General features: G+C 40.6%; 1 pseudogene; it reads right to left on the bottom strand.

Moving 5' to 3' along the window:
- Positions 1-3,280: 3,280 nt before the first annotated feature.
- Positions 3,281-7,035, bottom strand: LOC131515422 (epithelial splicing regulatory protein 1-like; annotated as a pseudogene).
- Between the last annotated feature and the right edge of the window lie 375 nt (positions 7,036-7,410).

The following is a 7,410-nucleotide window of genomic DNA, read 5'->3' as shown; positions in this document are numbered from 1 at the left end:
TACTAACCCATGTACACACATTCATCTATATTTTATTTGCATGTATAATTCCCTCCCTCCTTCCCTATCTATATGCATTATTTTTTGTTTGTTTCTAATGTTTATTTATTTTGAAAGAGAAAGAGAGAGTGCAAGCAGGGAAGGGGCAGAGAAAGAGAAAGAAAGGGAATCCTAAGTAGGTTCCCTGCTGTTAGCACAGAGCCAGACTCTGCACATGATTTCATGAACCATGAGATCATGAACTGAGCCAAAATCAAGAATGGGACATTTAACTGACTGAGCCAAGGCACCCCTGTTTTTTTGTTTTTGTTTTTTTTTAAATTTACTTTAGAGACAGAGCATGAATGGGGATAGGGGCGGGGGGGGGGAGGGGGCGGAATCTTAAGCAGTCTCCAGGCTTAGCATCATGGAGCCTGATGCAGGGCTTGATCCCATGACCCTGGGATCATGACCTAAGCCGAAATCAAGACTCAGAGGCTCAACCGACTGAGCCACCCAGGTGTCAGGTGCCCCTTTTGTTGTTGTTGTTTTGTTTTGTTTTTTTGTTTTGTTTTGTTTGTTTTAATCTACAAGGACACATTTATCCCTCCTACCTTGATTCAACACCACAGGGTTCCTTTCATTGTTCCTCCTTTGCTTATTTTCAATTTCATTCTCTGACAGTGAGTAACCTGGGTTATGTTTTTTTTGTTGTTGTTTTGTTTTGTTAATTTCTTAATTTTATTTAAATCCAAGCTAGTTAACATATAGTGTAATGATGATTTCAGGAATAGAACTTAGTGATCCATCACTTACATATAACTCCCAGTGCTCATCCCAACAAGTGCCCTCCTTAATACTCATCACCTATTTAGCCCATCCCCCCACCCAACACTCCTCGAGCAACCCTCAGTTTGTTCCCTGTATTTAAGAGTCTCTTATGGTTTGCCTCCCTCTCTTTTATCTTATTTTTCCCTCCTTCCCCTATGATAACATTAACACTGTTTTGGGTACAATAATTTTTAGTATGGTTACAAAACATTTATTATTCCTAGATTAAAGAAATTTTAAAAAACATAATAAGAACCTATATAGTTTTACCAGTTAAAGACTATTCTAGACTAATCTATTTATGATATTCAGTTTGACTTTTAAATCATTAATAATTAATTGTGGTTAGCAATTTTCTTGGTTCAAGCAAAACATGTATGTATATACATATATACGTGAATGTGTGTGTGTTTGTGTGTGTGTGTGCGTGTGTGTGTATAAATAGATAGATAGAAAGATAGTTTTAGAACATGTCTACACTGCATTAAGTACCAAAACAGATATGACCAAGAAATTCATGATCCTGTCCTAGCAGGTAATGGGTCCAGTGTAAGATTAACTGGATTTGAGAACACAAAGGCACACTGTTTAAAATAACATCCACATATTACTGCCAAAAATGGGAGGTACAGGCAGTGCTTTCTGACTGAGAGTTTACTTTTTCCTATTTTATAAACTTGTACAAGTTTAGAGGATGTCAGAATTGTACCACCATAATCACAACAAAACATCTCAGGACAAAACTTTTTTTTTTTTTTTTTTTTTTTTTTTACAGAAGAGAATTCAACAGATCAATAGGAAGAAAACTAAGCTGGATAGTGCCAATACAGAATGGCAGCTTTGGAGCCTTTATTTTGATCTTTCAATTATGACCCTACAGAAATATGTGGAATATCATGAAGACTGGGAATATTTTTTATTTTTAAGTCAAGCCTTTAAATCCAGCTGCATCTTTAAAATTAGAGTTTTGCAAGATTATTTTTGCTTCCCACGTGTGTCCTCTGGAGCAGAAGTAAATGTTAGGAAACTGAAAGGTTCTATTTCTCATGCTAGAGGCACTCACAGAGTTTCTTTCTGTTTGGGAACCATCATGGTTCTTACTTTCTAGAACACTTTCTAAGCCCCTATCAACATTGGGTGTCCAGCTTCATCAGAATACAGAACAGAGATCTCCATATTCCAGAACAAAGTAGCCAATCTGAAGGACTTATTCCACAGAAAAGAAAGAAGTCTGCCTCATTAGCTCTGCCTTCTCTTCATCGAAAAGAAGTGCAGGTGGCAGGTAGGGGCAAACTTTCAGTCATCAGTCATTACTGGAAAAGGCAGTAAAGCAAACCTGCAAGCTGCCTGATGTCCTCGTTGTGAGAAACATATGTCTTCTCCAAAGTATAAACTTCCCATTTATGATCTAAAATAGATACCTTTATGATTTATCTAAATGAGTGGTAGACAGTTGCTCATTATATATAATTCTAGTTTTTTTCTTTACTTGAACATTCACCCCAAATCAAGTTTTAAAAGTAGAAGAGGGGTGCCTGCGTGGTTGAATACAGACTCTTTATTTCAGCTAAGGTCATGATCCCAGGGTCATGGGGGTCCAGCCCCATGTCAGGCTGTATGCTGAGCATGAAGTCTGCTTAAGAGTCTCTCTCTCCTTCTGCCCCTCTTCCTGACTTGAGCTCACTCTCTCTCTCTCTCTAAAAAAAAAAAAAAAAAAAGAGAGAGAGAGAGAGAGAGAGATCAGACATTGCCAAATGTTTGTTCTACTTACTGGCATAGCACTAGCCCCAAGGACTCCATGGTATAAATATATTCTTTGCATTTTAAAAAGAACAGAATGGTTAGAACAAGGACATCATCATAGTTTCTAATATTGATTGAATTATATTGTCTACATTTGTTACAAATCAGCTTGGTTTTTCTCCATATTTCTATGCATTTTGTCTTCTAAATCATATTTGACAAAACACGTATTTAAAAAGAGTCAGAAGACAAATGTTTAGAGAAGCAAGTTTTATGAATTAGTTTTCCTTTGGTTACTATTGGCAAGTGGAGGGATTATCATGGACTTTGAGTGAAGTGGCCAAGCATGTCCATGGGTCATCTTTTCCCACATGCTCAGGGATGGGAAAAACTGGAAACTCATTCTCTCTCTCACTCTCTTTTAATGTTTGTTTGTTCGTTTATTTATTAGTAGCCTCCAGGTTTTGAACTGCCAGCACAGAGCCCAATGCAGGGTTTGAACTCATGAACTGTGAGACTGTGACCTGAGTCAAAGTCAGAAACAACTAACTGAGCTACCCAGGCAACCCTGGAAAATCTCTTTTTTAAAACATGTTGGCAGAATATCACAATTCTTTAGCTCTTCAGGGTATTCTTCTGACATTTTTCACCCAACTTCGATAATGATCCCACTAATGAATGCACTGGCTAATAAGACCCTCAACTATGATTCCAACCAAGGTCACTGTCACCAAGCCATCTTTCTCACTGTTGTCCATATCTCTCCATCCACTTTCTCCATGGAGTGACTAGCTGCCACATATGGGGTTGTGGTACTCTGACTTTCTCCTTGGGCATGGATGCTTTCTGGAGTTGGCAGATCTTCTATGTGAATGTCATACTCTCTGTACTTGTTGGCACCAGAGCTATTAAGCCCACAGACTCCTAAGGCTTTTCACAGACACTTGGGGTCACCATCCCATCTTCCATACCTGAAATCATAATGTGATTTTCTGGCCAGACCATGTTGACTCCTACTAGGATCCGGAGTGATGTGTTTTCTAAAATTAAGAACAGAAATGGCACCTTCTACATATTCTTGGTTTACTTGTTCTCTTTGGGACCAAGCAGCTAACTTCTGTGCTAAGTTAGATTAAAAAGCTCTGGGGGCGCCTGGGTGGCTCAGTCGGCTGGGCGGCCGACTTCGGCTCAGGTCATGATCTCACAGCCCGTGAGTTCGAGCCCCGTGTCGGGCTCTGTGCTGACAGCTCAGAGCCTGGAGCCTGTTTCGGATTCTGTGTCTCCCTCCCTCTGCCCCTCCCCCATTCATGCTCTGTCTCTCTCTGTCTCAAAAATAAATAAACGTTAAAAAAAGTTAAAATAAATAAATAAATAAATAAAAAGCTCTGCAGCCACAGGCCCTCACCTAGCAGAGTACTGGAGTGGGAGGTGGAATGCAGAAAGCAAAAGCACCAGTGCAGGAGGGATCCTCAAGCACCTTTTAACCACAACAGCTAAAGAAGTAAACTTTGCAGTTGGGAGCTTTCAGAGTAGAGTCAGCATTTATCTCTCCCAAAGAGGGTAGGGAACCGTCACTGTAAGGCAGTCTCAGTCCAGGGCTCACTGGTCCCACCTCTGGCTACTTGGCTGGCACAAAAAGACGATGACCTTTAGATAAGAGCCTAGCCTGGCTCACTCATTTTGACCCTGTGAGATGCTACACAGTCATGCCTGACTGACTTCTGACCTACAGAACAGTGAATAAATGGGTTTTCTTTAAGTCACTAGGTTGGCTTCAATTCATTAGGCAACAGTTAAAAACTAATACAAACATGGTATCACTGGCTCTTGGTACCAGAGCTGTGGCTTTGTCTAAGAAACTCTCAACAGTCTAGGATTTTGGCTCAACCAGATCAATGATATAGTTGCAGAGGGAGTAGAGATGAGGTGGGGGTGGGAGGTGGGGAACAGACTCAGATTACCTGGTGTGAAATGATGTATGTTTCTGTGTGTGTGTGTGTCTTTTCCTGGTTCCTGATGCAGACCTCCCCAAACCCTTTATAATAGAGGTGCTAGGAGAATTTTTTTTCCTTAACATTTCATTTTTGATTCCAGTTGGTGACACAGAGCTCCTAAGAACTGCAATTTCCTACATAATAGGAGCATCTGACACTAAACTCCTAAATCCCCTAGAATATCCTGGAGTGTCTTTTGTTCTAACAAAATGACTCTTGGTACGTTATTGGATGGGGGCTAGCCATCAGAAAGACCAAGCCATGACTAGAATCTTAGGTCTTTTAGCCCTAACTTTCATTCCACCAAGAGAGGAAAGGGACTACAAATGGAATTAATTATCAATAATGATAATTAATTATAATGGAGCCTCCATTAAAAAATCTCAATTAGTATGAGGTTCAGAGAGCTTCTGGGTTGGTGAACATATTCACATGCCAGGAGGGTGGCACACCCCAACTCCATGGGGACAGAAGCTCCTGTGCTTAGGACACTTTGGGACCTCACTCTATGTACTGCTTCATCTGGCTATTTGTCTGTATCCTATATAATATACTTTATTATATAATAAACTAGTAAATGTAAAAAAACAAAATGTGTCCTGTCCCATGGATACAAAGTTCATCTCCTCAGTTGAATACTAAAAGACTTTAGCATGTCTGTCCTTCACAGTTTTTTAGGATACTTCTGTGCAGCCATAAATGCTTTGTCTATAGACTTCATCTGGATAAAGACACTTTTACCCATGGGTAGCCCTGATGATTCAATACCATGTGAACCCTGTGAGTTTGAATATTTGGACAAAACTCCCCAAGAAATTACAGGAGGTCCTCAAGAAAGATCAAGAAAGATCTCAAAGGTGTATATGCTCTTCAACATTTGTAGGTGTACAAACTGCCTAGGTAGTACTGGAATAATGGTGGGAAGAGGAATGAGAGGGGCTGAGAAATGATTCATCATCTGCTGAATTTCAGCTCCTATTCTCTTAAAGGGTTCAATGTATCCTTTCCTAACAAGTCCTTATGCTCCTTCGTTGTATTCTGTATATATTCCTCATGAGCAAAGAGGACAAAAGCATTTCCTGCGGGCCTACTGATCCAGGAGTTAACAAAGAAGATGCCTTCCTTCCCCCCATTGGTGAGGCAATGCTGTCCAAAAAAGGTCACCACTTCATCAGATGTGAGCACTCACATACAGTCGATGACTTCTTTCTCCTTGGAGAGAAACTGGGCTACTTCTTTGGATGTACCACCAGCGAATTTAAGAAAATCATTACCTGTTGCTTTGTAAACATCAGTGTACTGCGTCTCCATGTGATGTTTGTGCTTCTGTAGTACTAGGCCTCTATACTCCTCATGTACAAACCTAACCGGTGCTTCTCTATTCTTTCCACCCTGGACATTCGGACAAAGTTGCTGTATCTCCCACAGCAATATTGAGTCATTTAAAGAATCCTGCAATGTCTTGATCTAAACACTGCCATAGTAAACCTTGAGTCCTGACTACAGTATTATCATCAATAAGTTCCATCTTGCTGCAAGTGCCACTTCCAAATTTGGAACTTACTATCTCTGGATTTGAAAATCTGTGATGATAGGGTTCTGAAATCATTGCTAAAATTATATTCCCCACATCTAACTTGAGAGGTTCCATACTGGGAGACTGACCTATTCTCAAAATTTAAACACAGTATCATTGCTGCAATATCCAGTTTATCAATATCAGATGAATCAGGGTAACATTTCTTGAATTCTCCTCAAAGATTAAAAAAAAAATACTCAGGCAATAATACATTCTCTCGTATGTGGAATTTAAGAAACAAAACATGAATATAGGGGATGGGAAGAAAAAGTAAGTTAAAAACAGAGAGGGAGGTAAACCATAAGAGACTCTTAAATACAGAGAACAAACTAAGGGTTGCTGGAGCGGTGTTGAGCGGGGGGATGAGCTAAATAGGCAATGGGCATTAAGGAGGGCGTTTGTTGGGATGAGCACTGGGTGTTATATGTAAGTAATGAATCACTAAATGCTACTCCTGAAATCATTATTATACTTTATGTTAACTAACTTGGATTTAAATAAAATAAAAAAATAGAAAAAAAATGATTCAGGCAATAATACATTCTTCTTGGAAGCCTTCAGATTTGCCTGATATGAGGTTGCCTATCAGTACAGAGACAGAAGGAGGTCCCCACCCCAGTGTTGAGTTCATTGTTCACTGACAGGTTAAACTGTCTCAGAGCTGGGTCCACCTACTCCTGAGAGGATAGGCTTTTCACATGGATCTTAGTTTCTTTTCCATCAGTTCCAACGAATCCAGTCTAACTAGTATTTTGTGGTAGTTGTTTTGTGTACTCGTTCTTAGTCAGATCCACAATTTTCCATAATAGCACTATCAGCTCCTTCTCAGCGGAGCCCAGCTTGACCCCACAAGTGGCCCCAACAGTGATCTCAAAAAAGCATGATCAAGTAATGTGCAGACTCTATCATGACAATATGTGAGGAGAGAAGGAGATCTGGAGATAATGAGGTGGGGTGGAAGTGAGAAGAAGACTTGTGCTAAAACCTCTTCTATGAGAATAAGAGAGTGCCCCCCCCCCCACACACACATACACTCCTTGCTACCCCTGGTGCAAAAAGCCGTAACTAACCACCCAAATCCACAAACAACCCATACCCTACACTGTGGGCAGGAAGTGTGCAGCTGCTGGCCTCCAAGGGCCTGGGAGATCTCTTAGAGTAAGTGGCCCAGCTGCTGGTGCCAGCAGCCTCAATGGGCTTTCCCAGGCTCAACAGGCCCTGCTGCTGCTACATCTTCCCCCGAGTCCTTGGTGATACCACCTTCTTCACTGTCAATGGCTTCAC

Source organism: Neofelis nebulosa, chromosome 6 (assembly GCF_028018385.1).
Source record: "Neofelis nebulosa isolate mNeoNeb1 chromosome 6, mNeoNeb1.pri, whole genome shotgun sequence".
Taxonomy (NCBI): Eukaryota; Metazoa; Chordata; class Mammalia; order Carnivora; family Felidae; genus Neofelis; species Neofelis nebulosa.
The sequence above is the reverse complement of the archived record's forward strand: the minus strand, read 5'-3'. Positions and strand labels throughout refer to the sequence as shown.